The sequence below is a fragment of the Caretta caretta genome, chromosome 6, assembly GCF_965140235.1.
Source record: "Caretta caretta isolate rCarCar2 chromosome 6, rCarCar1.hap1, whole genome shotgun sequence".
Taxonomy (NCBI): domain Eukaryota; kingdom Metazoa; phylum Chordata; order Testudines; family Cheloniidae; genus Caretta; species Caretta caretta.
Window position 1 is genome coordinate 133,669,165 of NC_134211.1, and position 19,745 is coordinate 133,688,909.

Here is a 19,745-nt window from a genome sequence, read left to right on the forward strand (position 1 = left end):
GGGAGTGCTGGTAGCGTAGGGCCTGAGGAGGGAGTCTACATAGCCAGACAATCCTGCTGTCAGGGTGCCAATGCCTGAGATGATGGGGCATCCAGGATTTCCAGGTTTATGGATCTTGGGTAGCAGATAGAATACCCCTGGTCAGGGTTCCAGGGGTGTGTCTGTGTGGATTTGTTCTTGTGTTTTTTCAGGGAGTTTCTTGAGCAAATGCTGTAGTTTCTTTTGGTAACACTCAGTGGGATCAGAGGCTAATGGCTTGTAGAAAGTTGTGTTGGAGAGCTGCCTAGCAGCCTCTTGTTCATATTCCGACCTATTCATCCATGTTTATTTCCTACTCCCCCCCCAGCCCCGCTGTTCCTCAGATGTTCTTGTCAACTGCTGGAAATGGCCCACGTTGATTATCACTACAAAAGGTTCCCCCTCACCCCCGCTTCCTCCTGGTAATAGCTCACCTTACCTGATCACTCTCGTTACAGTGTGTATGGCAACACCCATTGTTTCATGTTCTCTGTGTATATAAATCTCCCCACTGCATTTTCCACTGAATGCATCCGATGAAGTCAGCTGTAGCTCACGAAAGCTTATGCTCAAATAAATTTGTTAGTGTCTAAGCTGCCACAAGTACTCCTTTTCTTTTTGCGGATACAGACTTACACGGCTGCTACTCTGAAACCTGCCTGGAAGATGCCACTATCCCCATTAATCACCCATCAGCGAATGGAAAGATGAGCTTACGCTTAAATGGCCAGACAGAACAAAAGCGTGTGGAATGTAAGAGCCAGTGAAGCCCCGCTGGCAGTTTGACCCTAGGGTAGCATAAAAGGCCGCCGGAGCAGTCATCCTGCAGGGAAATTCCCAAAGGGGATCTTACAGACTGGAGATGCTGAGAATGACAAATCCTCTCCATAGATAAGACTAATGAAGTGGAGCATCCAAGTGCTAGAGGACATATTCACTCCCCACAGTGCCAAAGACAGCTTCCTGCGAGAGACAGAGACTCTCTGGCCAGCTGTCTCTCAGACACACATGGAGGCGATTCATTACAATGAAGACATGTTCTTCATACATTTAGTGTGCATCTCACCCCTGTGCAGCTCCCAACAGCCCCATTTTTTATAAATCAAAGTGCCAAAGCTTCCTCTGCCACCTCCCAAACATGGAATTTCCCCTCAGAACTGCACCTGCCCAATGGCTTGGATGGGCAGGAGTCAGTCTGGCACCAGCCAGTGCTTTCCTACGGATGCCTGTAAAGCTCAATGCCCCGTGTTCTGGCAAGGCTAGAACCAGCAGGGGCTGCACACCACAGCGGCCTAATGACACCACCACTTTCTGGTGCCTGCAGAGGCCCTTTGGACTAGCCCTGTGATCCAATGTGTTCTCTAGCCAGCAGCCTGCCCAGAAGGGAGCTGACTTGCAGCACAGCATGGAAGCTGCCTTGCGTGGCATCCTCAGTGTCTCCAGGGCTAGAATAACAAGCTATCATCAATACTGTTAGTTACAAAATTTCAGTTTTTCATTGAATAAGTTTGTTTGGGAACACGTTGTTGTTTTTTTATTTGACCAGCTCTTCAGATGGCTAAGTGATACTTTGGGAACAAGGGGGTTAGACTAGGAATGCTTTTATTACATACAATTTTCACAATCACACCTCCCTTTTATAATAAACCTAGTTTTTACTGCTATGAACGTGATTATAAAACTGCATTTGTTTGAAACACCCTGTCACACCATCATGTCCTCCAGCAACTAACAATTCTGACAATTCTCTTGATTATCTGATTGCATCCAATTTCCCCAGGTCATCCAGCTAATCCAGGTTTCACAGCGTGGGCTTCACTCTTCCCAGCCTTTGCTCACACACATTGAATCCTCTGGCTTTGCCTCGGTGAGGCACAGCAGCTGTTCTCCCCTTGCCAGTGAAGATGACCTAAGGACAACAGAACAACAGCTACAAATTCCAAATGGGTAGCCAGTAGGTTAATCCCATTAGCCATGTTCACACAGCCTGGCAGCCAGTAGTATATGGTTCAATAGTACTCATCACCATGTATTCTTTGACTGGTTTCCAGCCCCATTTAGGGTTTCTGTCCCACCTCCGTTCCTATTTCCGGCTGTGTACAGGCTCAGTGCCATCGGCCATTTTGAAAAAACTATTATTTTATTTTTGGATGGGGGCATATTGTGTGCTTGCGTGTTGACACGTTTGGCTGATTTGTTTAGAAAAAAGTAAGGGTGAGTTTGAAAGAATGGAAAGAGGCTTAAAGAAAAGGAGTTTTTTTTTTTAAAATATTATTTAGTTAGGTTTAGTAAGGAGAGAGGTTGGCTATCAAAGAGGAGAGATTTTTGGTTAGGTTTATTAAGGAGAGAGGGTTTAAGAGAAAAAGTTTGAAAGAAAAGAGTAACAAGGTTATTAAAGAATAGAAATGTTTTTAAAATAAATTTTAAAAAGCAAAAGGTTTATTAAATAAAAGAGGAAAATATAAAGGAAGGTTAAGAGAGGAGCAAAAAGGGCTTTAAGAAAAACAGGAGTTATTTCAAAATAAAAGAGAAAAATATAAACATAGTTTATCAGGTTAAGAGAGGAGCATTTGAAAGGAGTTATTTTGAAATAAAAGAGGAAAATATAAATGTAAAAAAAGAATGTTAGGTTGAGAAAAAGCACATGGCAAAAAAAAAGTGGATTTTAAAAATTAGCTAGAGAGCCTGTGTTCAGTGACACCGGGCTATGTGAAAGAGGTAAAGTATAGAAAAGAGCAGCAAGAGTAAGAAAGACCATTTTTTGTTAGTGAGCAGAATACATGGCTAGTGAGAGAGGTAAAGTGTAGAAAGCAGCAGCAACAAGAGCCAAGCAGCAAGCTTACCTGCTGGCTGTTCCCAGGAAAATAACTATCCAGGGGGCTGCGAGCCTTGGGAGCAAACCCTGGCGGACCAATCAGAAGTTGTTCTACAGCCCACTGCCTCCTCCTTCCTCCCTTCCTTACCCTTTCCTCCCCAAGCCCTGCATGAAGGATATTTCCACAGGCTTTTTTTTATTTACTTAAAGTATTTCTGAAAATTGACTTTAAATTTAAGTTTTGTAAAGGAATAAACACTAAAAAAACAAGCCTATGTGAAGAAACATTTCCCCACCACCTTTCCTTCATTTAGCACTTTTACATGTGTTTCAATAAAAAAATTAGAATGCAGAAACACCCCCAGGTTAAAACCACAGACCCTTGATTATTTTTTAGTGAGGACAATTTGAAGCTGCAGCAAAAGCATAGTTACCAAAAACAACTTTTGTAAGAGATAAGAAGACTGTTAGATGACCAGAACACAATATGAAAACCCTAGGCTTGGTTTTAAAATATTTTCCTAACGGAAAACTTTTGTAAAGAATGTATACAAAGGATAGGTTATCTTAAAAGAATTAACCCTTTTTACCAGAGATAAGAATTTTGTTTTCTTTAGATTTGTAAAGGCTGAATGTTATTTGAAATACAAATTAAAAGGAGTAAGATAAATATTTCCCTTATTTTGTAAACCAGTAGATGAGAGAGAAGTAGTTTGTTTTTTCCACTTTTCTCACTTTTTAAATGCATTAGTTTTGCCTAAAGCCTTTAGATTTTATACAAAGCGCACACAGGCTGACTTAACCCTTTCTACTAGAGATAAGAATTTTGTTTTCTTTAGCTTTGTAAAGGCTGAATGTTATTTACAATATAACAAAATATTTTTATTAGAAATAATGCTATGTAAAATACAAAAGATTTGTATAGTTGCTTTACATATTACTTTATTGAACTGCAGGGCATGCTAACACAACTTTAAATTTATAAAAAACACACACAAAAACCAGCTTCTGTGAAAAAGTTAACAGAGATAAGGAGTCTGTTTTTTCCCACCACACACACACAGTTTTCTTTTAAATGTTTTTTCAAATATAAACCAAGGACAAACAAACTTGCTTTAGGAATGTCGTATAAGCATAAAGCAGCAAGATAAACATCTTTCCTAACACTAACTCTAAGCTTGGTTTATAAAAGTGATTTAAAAAAAAGGTTTTCCCCTATGTTTTTGCTAACATTGGTCTCTTTTTAGTAAGGACAATTTGAAGTTGCAGCAAAAGCAGAGTTACCAAAATCAGTTTTTGTTACAGATAAGAAGACTGCTCCCTCTCCCCCAATGTCTAACTTTTTAACAAATAGAAGTGAAAGTTATATTAAGTTTTTATTTACTTAGGGATTTTAGTAGGAATTTGTTGTTGCATTATCAAAAGTTAGAGCAAACGTTTGCAGCCCATGTGCTATCTCCTGTATTGGTTTGGGGTTTCAAAATGTTATTAAAATGATACATCACAGGCTGGAGCTGGAGCTCCCTCTACATTTTAAAAACAGATAAGACTAATTAGACTAGCCAGGGACCCATGCATGGATGCTGGGTAAAATACGGAAGACTAGTATAGTTGCTGTACATATTACTTTAATTAAAAGAAACAAATGTGTAGGTTTTAAAACCTACAGCAGTGTGCTTTTTAAAGTGCTGCCTAGAGAGACATCTTTTCTAACTTATTAACAATGTGAAATAAGGGGGGGAAAGCATCCTAGGGTTAAAACCACATGCCCTTAGTAAAAAATCAACAGTGGTCATTTGTGAATGAGGCCTGTTTGAACCAGCATGTTTGTTTTTAAAAATCTGTTTAGTTACCATTAAACAAAAGCCATGGTCATGAATTTAATTAAAGGGAACTGGGGTGTAGATTTCAAAGCCTTCTAACTACAAAAATGTTAATGATAAAAAATAACAATATTACCATTTACAATGTTTTTTAACTGTTTAAACGGACTTAATATAAAACTGTTTTACAATTTTATGCTAAGAAAGAGAAAGGCTTTTTTTAATGTTCGTAAAAGCTCTGTGACATAAATATGTGTAAGGTGCACTAGCCTATCCTTTTAAAAATAACGTTTTTAAGGTAGGATCGACCCATTTACAGACATGTCAATTGTGAATCCCTTTTGTAACCTTATTCTTAGCTTCTGAAATTCCCCCCCACACACTCCCTTGAATCCCAAAAGGATTTATTAAGCTTGCTTTCTGAAACCTATTCACTCTAAACTGCATAATTATGTTACTGTGAGTTTTGAATCAGTTTAAAGTAATTTTTATAGTAATATATAGAATTTATATTCCTCCATAACAGAAATGTCAGTAAATGAAAAGGTTTACTCAATTTACCTAAAAGTTATTAGTATGTAACTAACATCACAAGATCACTACTTGCAGAAGCACTGAACAGCAATTAAAAAAAAAAAGAGGATACTCTTCTAAAAGGAGACAAAAAGCAGCAAACCAATTGAACTTGTCTTTCATATGCACAAGCGTGACCTGAGTTACTTACTTTCTTGCCTGGTTTGCAATGTGTTTTGGCTATCACAATATTGATTATGTTTCTTTATTCAGTGGATACGCAGGGTCTTATTTTCTGCCCCCAGATCTGCTTGACAGCATGCGCTTTCATTTTTAACACTGCCTTGAATGCATCAGGCTTGTGAGACTTACAAATCAGGCCCATAGTCTGTAAAGAAGAAGAATATGGTCCAGAGCAACCATGATTAAGCCAATGCTAAGGATTGAACAATATTCTGAAATGTTAGCCCTAAACTGTTGCCTAGAGTATCATGCGGCTGTCATATAAAAGGTTTCAGAGTAGCAGCCGTGTTAGTCTGTATTCGCAAAAAGAAAAGGAGTACTTGTGGCACCTTAAAAACTAACCAATTTATTTGAGCATAAGTTTTCGTGAGCTACAGCTCACTTCATCAGATGCATATTGTGGAAAGTGTAGAAGATCTTTTTATATACACACAAAGCATGAAAAAATACCTCCTCCCACCCCACTCTCCTGCTGGTAATAGCTTATCTAAAGTGATCACTCTCCTTACAATGTTCTACACTTTCCACAGTATGCATCCGATGAAGTGAGCTGTAGCTCACGAAAGCTTATGCTCAAATAAATTGGTTAGTCTCTAAGGTGCCACAAGTACTCCTTTTCTTTTTGTCATATAAAAGAGGATGGGCCATTTAAATGGGGCTGTTGATTAAAGATGGCAGCACCTAGAAAGCCTTGGCCAACATCAACAGTGAAGCCTCTCATGAAAAGGCATTATATGGACAATGTTGTGGGACCTGAAGAAACAAACACACCATTGACACAAACGGTGTTTGAGATGGATCACGGTAGTGGGGAAACGGGGATAGCGGACTATGACTGTGACCGCAAAAATGACACAGAGGAGAAACACCAGGCTGGACCATTGAGCCAAGATTTGTTTGAGACTCTGGACCCCGGCCGGTAGAATCTAAATGATTCAACAAAGGGGTTACGGAGACAAAGCACAGGAACACTGTATGGAAGAATTTCTTAGTGTAACGTTTTCAGCAGCTGAGCAATGATTCTTCAGACGACTTGGAGATTCTGGACACCGGCAGCTCCGAAGGGGCAAATGGATTGGGCCCAATCTGTTTTTGCCCAGCCCCAAAACTAGATGCTTAAGAGGATACTGAAAGAGACATGGATGCTTATTCTATAAGCCTATACTATCTAAAGTTAAGGGAGAAATTTGGTATTGACCCTGTACAAGTTCATAACTTGTACAATTGCACACACAAGTTGCTATGCACAGAATCATTAAGCACTGCCTGAAAGAGAAACAACTTGAAGATTGCCCTGAGTGCATGATAGATGCCCCAGGTCAGACGTGTCATGACTGCATGAACTGGACTGAAGATGATGTGAACTGTAAAATTAAAAAAATTAGTGGTAGCTTGTGTATGGAAAGTTTGTTAAATATCGTCATTTCATTGGGATACACGCTGCAGTGCCTCTGTTTAACCCAGGAACATTTAGGTCCAGGGGCAGAGCTGGTGGACAAAGTGATGAAGGCCGAAGACCCAAATAGCATTTTAGATGAAATAATTCAACCGATAGATAAATGTTTAATGCAGAATGTTGAACATCTTCTTTTTTCAGCAAATTACAAAATCCAGCTAAGAAAAAACACTCCAAGTTAGAGCATGTTTTGGGAACAATCAGGGTGCTGTAAAATAAAATAAAGATGCGGGTTTTAAATTAAAAGAATCAGTTGAAAATAACTGTGCAAAGCGTGTTTTTATGGAGCTCAATAGGGGGATATCAAAAGGGAAGTCGGTAGCCCCATAGTATACTTGTAGTTAGGTTACAATTTGTCAACAACAAGAAATATATGGGTGGCCTGTTCCTCTAACAAGGGCTCCCCCGGGTGCTTGTGCATGAGGGATATAGGATCTTGGGCCCTCTAGACCATTGCAAAGTAGCCCCAGAACCCCTCTTAAATCATACTATCTTCCACTTCAGCGGTACCTTTTCATTCCCCAGGCCCTCTGCATTAGGACTTAATCATGACCCCTCTGATTTCAACAATGTCTCAGGTCTCTCATCTACTGATTCATATTTTTTAATGTGTACAGCATCTGGGGTTACAGTTTGCACAAAAGTAATTTATAAAAACAAAACACAAATCTCTAGGGGGTTAGACAAGATAATGAAAAGCAAAATTGTAATTGTTGCTTTGCAGGCCCTGCTACAAAGTATCTTCAAATATGGTTTTGTTATTATTATTTCTGATAGTCCGTTGGATGGGGGAGATAATACATCATAAAGTGGGAAAGTGATTCTGAATGGCAAATGCTTGCCGATGCTAAAGCATAACAACAAATAGAATGGCTGCCTACAAAACTATTTAACTAAATAAGTTATCAATATTCCCCCTAAAACCACAACATCTCTGTTATATCCATGTCCTGTTCTCTATGGCTGTGACTTTTGACTTTTTAATTTTTTTATTGTAAAATCTATCATGTGATGGGATTTTAACTGCACCCTAGACTTTTAAAGCTTTCTTTACAATTTACAGGTAAAGTAGTTTTGTTTGGTTATCTTTTTGCATTCTGGGCAATTCACATGTGCTTCAAATAGGCCTTACTGCATGCTAATTTTTATTAAAAAAACATTTATCCCTCCTTAGTTGAGGATTTTTATACTATACACAGGACTTCTTCACATTTTATAACAGTTTAAAGCAGTTGTTGTTAAAAGGGGGCCTCTTTATTTCACTACAAAACAATTAAGTCCATTTAAACAGTTTAAAAAAGTGTTAATTCTATTGTCAATGGTGATATTGCTATTTCTTTACCATTAACATTCATGAAACAGGTGTTGATTTTACAAATTGAAATCTTTGTGTGTTCAGTAAAATTTGGCAGCCCTTTAGGTTTAAAATTAAATAATGTAGTCCTCCGCTTTTGCTGAAAAAAAATTTAAAAGCAGAAGGGCGTGCTTCAAATAGGTCTAATTTTCTATTAAAATAACATTTGATTGTGTTAAACTTAAAAAATAACTTTATTTGCTATGATTAAACACTGTATGTGTAGCAAGTGTTAAATGGTGGGGGGAAGCCAGGAAAGGGGCAGCGGATCTTCCAAAATTGCAGGCAGGCAGTCTGATCACTGTGTGCTAGTAAACAATTTCAGGTGGTCATAGGGCTATTTCTTGTCTCCATCGGCTACCAGTAGATGTAACCGTACGGCGGGCCTGAGATAGCGAAGATGGTGGGCACTCTAGATTATACTGAATCCCCAGCAAACGGCTTTAGTTTGCTATTGTAGTAGCTCCAGACCTTGCCCTTAATGGTTCTAAAACACTTGTCTATAAAACTACAGCGAAGTTACCAAGTCACAACGAACAACAACATTGCTCAATCCTTGACATCGGCTTAATCATGATTGTGCTGGGCCATATTCTTCTTTACAAACTATAGGCCCAACTTTTAAGTCTCACAAGCCTGATGGGTTTAAGGCAGTGTTAAAAGTGGAAGCACATCCTGTCAAGCGTGCATGCATATGCACACCTATCTGGGGGTGGAAAATCGGACCACGTGTATCCACTGAATAAAGAAACATAATCAATATGGTTATAGCCAAAACACATTGCAAACCAGGCAAGAAAGAAAGTACATCACTACAAACAGCTGCTTTTTCTCTCTGGCACAAGCTCCTTGCCAGCTTTCCCCAGCTATCTCACTAATAGCTCCATACAATAACAAAAAGACCAATATAATTAAGAGGTCCTGCTTCTATTCTGCCTTAATGACTCTAATCCGATGAAGTGAGCTGTAGCTCACGAAAGCTCATGCTCAAATAAATTGGTTAGTCTCTAAGGTGCCACAAGTACTCCTTTTCTTTTTGCAAATACAGACTAACACGGCTGTTACTCTGTAATCTGATCTAGAATCATTTTCAATGTTGCTGCCCATTATTTTTACATTCTATCTTTAAATTATCTTAATTCACATGGTTTCTAGTCTTCAAACTAAGCGCTATTCGTTTTGCTTGGAAAGAATACACAAAGGTCACTGCTCTGAGCACCTGTAATGACATAATAAACATTATCCTGAAGCCCTCTGATTTTTACTGGCATTCAGCTAAAAAAAGAAAAAACCCTTTCCTAAATGAGAGATGTCAGTCCTCACAGAAGGGAAAAGGCAGAAAGCACTAGAAACCAGAGATCCAAAGGTCTTAATTCAGATTCTATCTAGGTCCCTCTCTTTCAACTCTATCTTGCTGCCTCCGAAATGGGCATAAAAATTGCCCCAGAAGGTGTGACATGTTGAATATAAAAGGATTTCTAATCACTGAACAATAATATTTGAACTCATCCTGCCGACTTTTGGAATCTTTCTGCAGGATAAAAAAATCTAGCTACTGGCAGATTTAAAAGTTCTAGGAAGGAGGATCAAGCCAGCCATGGGAGAACAACATATGAAGAAGGTGCTTTAATTTTTTCAAAGAATGAACAAAATAAACTCCTCTGATACCTACCGAAAGTTGTCTTGAAAGTTTCTCTTAAAGTTGCAAGGACTATTCCATTTGCTCCCTGGCCTGGATTTGCAGACAGGTGTTGCTTTCTGCAGAGCTTTAATCTCCTGTAGGATGGTATTTAGAAGAACAGCGTACCAAGCACTCCATGCTAAGAGGGAGCTGCTGCCATTCTGAAATAGGCTTACACCTTCCACACCTCCACTCCTATGATGAGCTGGTCCTTTGCTTGGACAGTGAGATATTAGCAATTAGAGATGTCAATGTGCTTTGTGGCTGGCAAAGCGATGGGATACAAAGCTGTCTAACCGGTCACTCAGTGGAATGAGCCTCGGGGATGTAAAGGCTGCTGCAGTGATTTTCTCTTGAACCCATGAGTTAATCATGCTGCCCTTACAGTCACGCCAGACTAGTCTCTCTGGGGCATGGAAGCCATGACTCTGAGTCCAGCCATTTACAAGGGGATCCCAGACTAATTGGTGGCTTTGAAGAGGGTGCCCCCTGGGAGTTCACTGCTTGAGGAAGGTAAGGGGTTGTTTTCAGATTTGGCTACCTGTGTATAACTGTGGTTTTTTTTTAAACAACTGTTCTCAAATTCCTGTCCTTGGCCATGGTATATCTCTGAAGGAAATCCAAATTTCATTGCAAAGCCATGGACGATTTCTCAGCCTCAGTTTTACCAGACTTATCTGTTGTAATGTAAACTTCGGCAAATTGTGTGAAATGATCCCCAGTCATCAGGACTCATTCAGACCCTCCTTTACTTCTCCCCAAATGAAGGGAACGCAAATCCTTTCAAAGAGTGTCTGCAGAGACGACACTTTGCATAGGTGCTTGCTAGTTACATTAAGCAACTTTTTGCTTCACACGTGTACAAACTCTTGTGATAGAATATTCTAACTCCGGTCTCATCCTAGGCCAAAAGAACCTGTCCCTTGCTAGCTTCTCTACTCATTCTGTTCCCAAGTGAGCCATTTCTTCATGCAATTGTTTATAGCCTAGTTCACTATATTGTTTTGGCAGCACAGGTTGGGTCCTGCAGGTTGTCCTGCATTTCAGAATACCATTGGAGTCAATATGAAGCCTGATCCACTCATATAGAGAGTGTTCAACTTCATTGAATCCCTTTTTCTTTCCTTCAGACCAGTTTGTAGTTGCTTTTCTTTAGCTCTATAATTCTTTGAATTGTAGAATCACTTGCTTGAGCTGATTTCAGCTCGTCAGGACATATTTTTTTCCACTATGGGTTCAATATGTTGTATTGATTTTCTTGTAAAGTATAGAATTGCTGTAATCTACTTCACATGACCCTCATTTTGGGTTTTCCCAGCTTGAACAAATGCTCTCAGGATCATATTCTTGTATGTATTCTCCCACACGATATGTAAAGATTCCTTGTACAAATACTTGGCATCAATGTTCATTTTTCCAGGATGGTATTTTATGGTGAATTTGAAATCTGAAAGCTCTGAAACCCATCTATGGACTATAAGCATTTAATTTAGCCTATATGCCCAGCTACATTAGTGAGTTATCTCTGCAGACTGTGCATGAAGGTGCATAGAAGACGTCATTGCTCAACCTTTCTGTTATAGCCCACTTCAGAACTAGAAACTCTGGTGTCCCAGAATGGAAGTGGTAGTTCTTCTCTGTAGGTGCTAGAGTTCTGGATCCAGAGGCAATCACCTGGAGTTTTCCCTCTTGATGCTGCTACAGGACCGTCCACAAGGCCCTCATTTGAGGCATCACTATGCAAGGTGAATGGTTTCTGGAAATCTGGGTAAGCCATGATTGAAGGATTAGACAGAGCATGACTCAGTTGTTCTAAAACTCTTTGATGTAGTTCTGTCCATCATGTCAGGTCGGCAGATGCTGCATCTGTCCCCCTCAGAAGGGAGCCCCCAAACAACAGCACCCCACATGGTTTATTCTGGGAATTCAAAACTTTTGCTTTAGAAGCTTCTCAGAAAGAGAGCCCTGCTCAGTGCCCAGGAGCAGCAACACATGTCTGATCACCCTCTAGCCCTGGCTCACCCACTGGACCCCACCCTATTCTTAAATGGGCAGCTGCCATTTCTCTTACATAATCAGTGGACATAGTATACTTAGATTTCCAGAAAGCCTCTGACAAGGTCCCTCACCAAAGGCTCTTACGTAAATTAAGTTGTCACGGGATAAGAGGGAAGATCCTTTCATGGATTGAGAAGTGGTTAAAAGACAGGGAACAAAGGGTAGGAATAAATGGTAAATGTTCAGAATGGAGAGGGGTAACTAGTGGTGTTCCCCAAGGGTCAGCCCTAGGACCAATCCTATTCAACTTATTCATAAATGATCTGGAGAAAGGGGTAAACAGTGAGGTGGCAAATTTTGCAGATGATACTAAACTGCTCAAGATAGTTAAGACCAAAGCGGACTGTGAAGAACTTCAAAAAGATCTCACAAAACTAAGTGATTGGGCAACAAATGGACAAATGAAATTTAATGTGGATGAATGTAAAGTAATGCACATTGGAAAAAATAACCCCAACTATATTGACAATATGATGGGGGCTAATTTAGCTACAACTAATCAGGAGAAAGATCTTGAAGTCATCGTGGATAGTTCTCTGAAGACGTTCACGCAGTGCGCAGCAGCCGTCAAAAAAGAAAACGGGATGTTAGAAATCATTAATAAAGGGATAGAGAATAAGACAGAGAATACCTTATTGCCCTTATATAAATCCATGGTACACCCACATCTTGAATACTGCATACAAATGTGGTCCCCTTATCTCAAAAAAGATATACTGGCATTAGAAAAGTTTAGGAAAAGGGCAACTAAAATGATTAGCGGTTTGGAACCGCTCTCCCATATGAGGAGAGATTAAAGAGGCTTTTCAGCTTGGAAAAGAGGAGACTAAGGGGGGAGATGCTAGAGGTATATAAAATTGTGAGTGGTGTGGAGAAAGTGAATAAGAAAAAGTTATTTACTTGTTCCCATAATATAAGAACTAGGGGCCACCAAATGAAATTAATGGGTAGCAGGTTTAAAACAAATAAAAAAGTTCTTCTTTACTCAGCACACAGTCAACCTGTCGAACTCCTTGCCTGAGGAGGTTGTGAAGGCTAGGACTATAACAAGGTTTAAAAGAGAACTGGATAAATTCATGGAGGTTCAGTCCATTAATGGTATTAGCCAGGATTGGGCAAGGAATGGTGTCCCTAGCCTCTGTTTGTCAGATGGTGGAGACGGATGACAGGAGAGAGATCACTTGGTCATTACCTATTAAGTTCACTCCCTCTGGGGCACCTGGCATTGGCGACTGTCGGTAGACAGGATACTGGGCTGGATGGACCTTTGGCTGACCCAGTACGGTCATTCTTATATTCGTAGTCTGTGTATGAAAAACCTGGGGATTCCAATCTGCAAAGCAAGTGTAGCTTGTCCCTTAAGAGTCTGCAAGTCTACTTGTATCATCAGTCAGAGTGAGAGATTGTTAATTCAAATCCTACCTTTCTAGTAGGTTAATCCTAGTTTTTGTTTATTTGCTAGATTATCTGCTTTTATCTGTTTATTATCACTTAAAATCTATCTTTTTGTAGGTTAATAAACTTGTTTTATGTTTTAATTTAAACCCAGAATACCTTTAAGTGAAGTGTCTGGGGAAAAACCTCAGCTTAATTTAGTAAGGGCTGTTGCATTTCCTCACCATACTGAGGGGCAGGCAAACTGGATAATAAATTAATACTGGTTGGGGTTTTGACCAAGGCAGGATGGTACAGCTCTGGGGTCCTGGCCTGGAAAGCTGGGGTTTATTTTGCCTGTAGCCTCCATTACTGGTTCACATGCAGTGGCTAGTCAGAGAGACTGCATATAATTGCAGCTGGTGTGTCCCTACCTGTGAATGCTGGAAGAAGTGTAGGACCAGGAGCGGGTCTGCAGCTTGTCACAGCAGCACACTGTGAGAGGAAGACCAGGCTCGTGGGTCAGAGGGCTCAGTGGTACCACAGTTCCAGGTAGCACCCAAAGGGGAACCAGTCACATCCTTATTTATGCATCCCAGGATCGCATTAGGCCTTTTGGCCACAGAGTCGCACTAAGAGCCCCTATTCAGTTGATTATCCCTCCAGACACCCAATTCTTTGTCAGAGTCACTGCTTCAAAGGATCATAGAATCATAGAATATCAGGGTTGGAAGGGACCTCAGAAGGTCATCTAGTCCAACCCCCTGCTCAAAGCAGGACCAATCCCCAGCTAAATCATCCCAGCCAGGGCTTTGTCAAGCCTGACCTTAAAAACTTATAAGGAAGGAGATTACATCACCTCCCTAGGTAACACATTCCAGTGTTTCATCACCCTCCTAGTGAAAAAGTTTTTCCTAATATCCAAACAAAACCTCCCCCACTGCAACTTGAGACCATTACTCCTTGTCCTGTCATCTGCTACCACTGAGAACAGTCTAGATCCATCCTCTTTGGAGCCCTCTTTCAGGTAGTTGAAAGCAGCTATCAAATCCCCCCTCATTCTTCTCTTCTGTAGACTAAACAATCCCAATTCCCTCAGCCTCTCCTCATAAGTCATGTGTTCCAGTCCCCTAATCACTTTTGTTGCCCTCCGCTGGACTCTTTCCAATTTTTCCACATCCTTCCTGTGGTGTGGGACCCAAAACTGGACACAGTACTCCAGATGAGGCTTCACCAATGTCGAATAGAGGGGAACGATCTGCTGGCAATGCCCCTACTTATACATCCCAAAATGCCATTGGCCTTGGCAACAAGGGCACAATGTTGACTCATATTCAACTTCTCACCCACTGTAACCCCTAGGTCCTTTTCTGCAGAACTGCTGCCGAGCCATTCAGTTCCTAGTCTGTAGCGGTGCATTGGATTCTTCCGTTCTAAGTGCAGGACTCTGCACTTGTCCTTGTTGAAACTCATCAGATTTCTTTTGGCCCAATCCTCCAATTTGTCTAGGTCCCTCTGTATCCTATCCCAACCCTCCAGCGTATCTACCTCTCCTCCCAGTTTAGTGTCATCTGCAAACTTGCTGAGTGTGCAATCCACCCCATCCTCCAGATCATTTATGAAGATATTGAACAAAACCAGCCCCAGGACCAATCCTTGGGGCACTCCACTTGATACCGGCTGCCAACTGGACGTGGAGCCATTGATCACTACCCGTTGAGCCCGACAATCTAGCCAGCTTTCTATCCACCTTATAGTCCATTCATCCAGCCCATACTTTAACTTGCTGGCAAGAATACTGTGGGAGACCGTGTCAAAAGCTTTGCTAAAGTCAAGGAACTACACATCCACCGCTTTCCCCTCATCCACAGAGCCAATTATCTCATCATACAAGGCAGTTAGGTTAGTCAGGCATGACTTGCCCTTGGTGAATCCATGCTGACTGTTGCTGATCACTTTCCTCTCCTCTAAGTGCTTCAGAATTGATTCCTTGAGGACGTGCTCCATTATTTTTCCAGGGACTGAGGTGAGGCTGACTAGCCTGTAGTTCCCAGGATCCTCCTTCTTCCCTTTTTTAAAGATGGGCTCTACATTAGCCTTTTTCCAGTCATCTGGGACCTCCCCTGATCGCCATGAGTTTTCAAAGATAATGGCCAATGGCTCTGCAATCACATCCGCCAACTCCTTTAGTACTCTCGGATGCAACGCATCCGGCCCCATGGACTTGTGCACGTCCAGTTTTTCTAAATAGTCCCGAACCACTTCTTTCTCCACAGAGGGCTGGTCACCTTCTCCCCATGCTGTGCTGCACAGTGCAGTAGTCTGGGAGCTGACCTTGTTCGTGGAGACAGAGGCAAAAAAAGTATTGAGTACATTAGCTTTTTCCACATCCTCTGTCACTAGATTGCCTTCCTCATTCAGTAAAGGGCCCACACTTTCCTTGACTTTCCTCTTGTTGCTAACATACCTGAAGAAACCCTTCTTGTTACTCTTAACATCTCTTGCTAGCTGCAACTCCAGGTGTGATTTGGCCTTCCTGATTTCACTCCTTCAAGCCCGAGCAATATTTTTATACTCATCCCTGGTCATTTGTCCAATCTTCCACTTATTGTAAGCTTCTTTTTTGTATTAAAGATCAGCAAGGATTTCACTGTTAAGCCAAGCTGGTCGCCTGCCATATTTACTATTATTTCTACACATCGGGATGGTTTGTCCCTTTAACCTCAATAAGGATTCTTTAAAATACAGCCAGCTCTCCTGGACTCCTTTCCCCTTCATGTTATTCTCCCAGGGGATCTTGCCCATCAGTTCCCTGAGGGAGTCAAAGTCTGCTTTTCTGAAGTCCAGGGTCTGTATTCTGCTGCTCTCCTTTCTTCCTTGTGTTAGGATCCTGAACTCGACCATTTCAGCTTTGCTAAATCTATAATTGTTTTGTGGACTTAAAACAGGGCACAATGCTTGGATCTGAGGTATGTGGTCCTCCTAACCAAAAGATTGAAAATGCTCTCCAATGAGTGTGTTCATCCTTAAAGGAAATGGTCAGAATGAACATAATGCATTAAACAAAAAGCAAATCAGCTCTTCACAGCATGTTAAAGCACAGCAGATGTCATTTATGATGAGATAACTGGTTCTGTGGACGAGGGGAAAGCAGTGGATGTGTTATTCCTTGACTTTAGCAAAGCTTTTGATACGGTCTCCCACAGAATTCTTGCTAGCAAGTTAAAGAAGTATGGGCTGGATGAAAGAACTATAAGGTGGATAGAAAACTGGCTAGGTCGTCGGGCTCAGCGTGTAGTGATCAATGGCTCGATGTTTAATTGGCAGCCAGTATCAAGCGGAGTGCCCCAAGGGTTGTTTTGTTCAATATCTTCATTAATGATCTGGAGGATGGCGTGGCTTGCACCCTCAGCAAGTTTGCAGATGACACTAAACTGGGAGGAGAGGTAGATACGCCGGAGCATAGGGATAGGATGCAGAGGGACCTAGACAAATTGGAGGATTGGGCCAAAAGAAATCTGATGAGGTTCAACAAGGACAAGTGCAGAGTCCAGCACTTAGGACAGAAGAATCCCATGCTGCGCTACAGACTAGGGACCAAATGGCTAGGCAGCAGTTCTGCAGAAAAGGACCTAGGGGTTACAGTGGACGAGAAGCTGGATATGAGTTAACAGTGTGCCGTTGTTGCCAAGAAGGCCAATGGCATTTTGGGATGTATAAGTAGGGGCATTGCCAGCAGATCGAGGGACGTGATCATTGCCCTCTACTCGACATTGGTGAGGCCTCATCTGGAGTACTGTGTCCAGTTTTGTGCCCCACACTACAAGAAGGATGTGGAAAAATTGGAAAACGTCCAGCAGAGGGCAACAAAAATTATTAGGGGACTGGAACACATGACTTATGAGGAGAGGCTGAGGGAGCTGGGATTGTTTAGCCTGCAGAAGAGAAGAATGAGGGGGGATTTGATAGCTGCTTTCAACTACCTGAAAGTGGGTTCCAAAGAGGATGGATCTAGACTGTTCTCAGTGGTAGCAGATGACAGACCAAAGAGTAATGGTCTCAAGTTGCAGTGGTGGAGGTTTAGGTTCGATATTAGGAGGGTGGTGAAATACTGGAATGCGTTACCTAGGGAGGTGGTGGAATCTGCTTCCTTTGAGGTTTTTAAGGTCAGGCCTGACAAAGCCCTGGCTGGTATGATTTAGTTGGGGATTGGTCCTGCTTTGAGCAGGAGGTTGGACTAGATGACCTCCTGAGGTCCCTTCCAACCCTGATATGATATGTTTCTATGATTTATCTGGTTCACCCACAGGAAAATCTATGTACATTAATTACCCCTTAAGAACAAATAAATCTAGAAATTGTATTACATAGACATAAAACTGCATTTCAAATTTTTGAATTTGCTTCAAAAACAGGGATTATAGAATCATAGAACTGGAAGGGACCTTGAGAGCTCATCAAGTCCAGTCCCCTGCACTCAAGGCAGGACTAAGTATTATCTAGACCATCCCTGACAAGTGTTTGTCCAACCTGCTCTTAAAAATCCCCAATGATGGAGATTCCACCACCCCCCTAGGCAATTTATTCTAGTGCTTAACCACTCTGACAGTTAGAAGTTTTTCCTAATGTCCAACCTAAATCACCCTTACTGCAATTTAAGCCCATTGCTATCCTATCCTCAGAGGTTAAGAACAATTTTTCTCCCTCCTCATTCTAATAACCTTTTATGTACAGTACTTGAAATCTGTTATCATGTCCCCCCTCAGTCTTCTTTCCTCCAGACTAAACAAATCCAATTTTTCCTGAAATGCAGTACCCAGAACTGGACACAATATTCCAGATGAGGCCTAATCAGCACAGAGTACAGCGGAAGAATTACTTCTCGTGTCTTGCTTACAATACTCCTGCTAATACATCCCAGAATGATACTTGCTTTTTTTGCAACAGCGTTACACTGTTGACTCATATTTAGCTTGTGATCCACTGTGACCCCCAGATCCCTTTCCACGGTACTCCTTCCTAGGCAGTCATTTCCCATTTTGCATGTGTGTAACTGATTGTTCCTTCCTAAGTGGAATACTTTGCATTTGTCCTTATTGAATTTCATCCAATTTACTTCAGACCGTTTTTCTAGATCATTTTGAATTTTAATCCTACCCTCCAAAGCACCTGCAACCCCTCCAAGCTTGGTATCTTCCACAAACTTTGTAAATGTACTCTCTATGCCATTATCTAAATCATTGACAAAGAAATTGAACAGAACCAGAACTGATCCCTGCGGTAACCCACTCATTATGCCCTTCCAGCATGACTGTGAACCACTGATAACTACTCTCTGGGAATGGTTTTCCAACCAGTTTTGCACCCACCTTATAGTAGCCCCATCTAGGTTGTATTTCCTTAGTTTGTTTATGAGAAGGTCATGTGAGACAGTACCAAAAGCCTTACTAAAGTCAAGATATACCACATCTACTGCTTCCCCCCATCCACAAGGCTTGTTATCCTGTCAAAGAAAGCTATCAGGTTGGTTTGACGTGATTTGTTCTTGAAAAATCCATGCTGACTGTTATTTATCACCTCATTATCTTCTAGGTTTTTGCAAACAGATTGCACAATTATTTGCTCCGTTATCTTTCTGGCTACAGAAGTTAAGCTAACTGGTCTGTATTCCCCAGGTTGTCCTTATTTCCTGTTTTATAGATGGGCACTATTGTAGTAATAGGATGATTTTATGTTTGTATTTTGTATCATTTAGAATAAAGAATAATAATGTAGCATGCATTAAATGTATTTGTGTATGATTTGCCCATATCCTGCCAGCCACCCTTTCTGAAAGCAGAAAGGAATGGCCTAATGGACCATGGGTAAAGATACATCAGCCAGAATCTGTGTCTGAAGCTGATTTAAAGGCAGGGACAGACCGTTAGAGTCACCACTTTGTTGTAGGTTTAGCATTATAAAATAAGAATGCAATGATTGTTTTCTCCTGCATTGCAATTTGATGTTTTTGTTCAAATGTTCTGTGTAAATCAATCCTGTTTAGTATGTGAATAAGGAATGTGTGTGTTAGAAGACAAGTGTGAAGGCCATCACCGGACCAGATGTTCTAGGGAGGAACTGAGGACAAACATAAGGGCGACAGGAGATTGCAACACGCCCCTATTGAAATGTCAGAGGAGGGCAGATTGACGACTCTAAAAATGAGACAGATGCCTATCAATGGGGACAAGATAGCTGTAATCAAAACCAGCATGGAGACTTAATAAAAAAAAAACAAAATAAAAAATTAAAAGAACAATGTAAGAAAACAAACACTCATAAAATGACAATTAATTACAGCATGACGGTGCAAAACTCATTGATCCCAATGAAGAAAAATCACTATATAAACAGGGTGCCTTGCCATGAAA

The 19,745-nt window shown here is 41.0% G+C and overlaps 1 long non-coding RNA gene across 1 annotated transcript in view; it reads right to left on the reverse strand.

Moving 5' to 3' along the window:
* Positions 1-1,525: 1,525 nt before the first annotated feature.
* The window catches only part of LOC142072608 (uncharacterized), a 53,185-nt gene continuing 34,965 nt past the window's right edge, over positions 1,526-19,745 (reverse strand). Inside the window, exon 3 of the long non-coding RNA XR_012669135.1 lies at positions 1,526-1,927. This is a non-coding gene — a long non-coding RNA (uncharacterized LOC142072608). The remainder of the gene's footprint in view (positions 1,928-19,745) is intronic.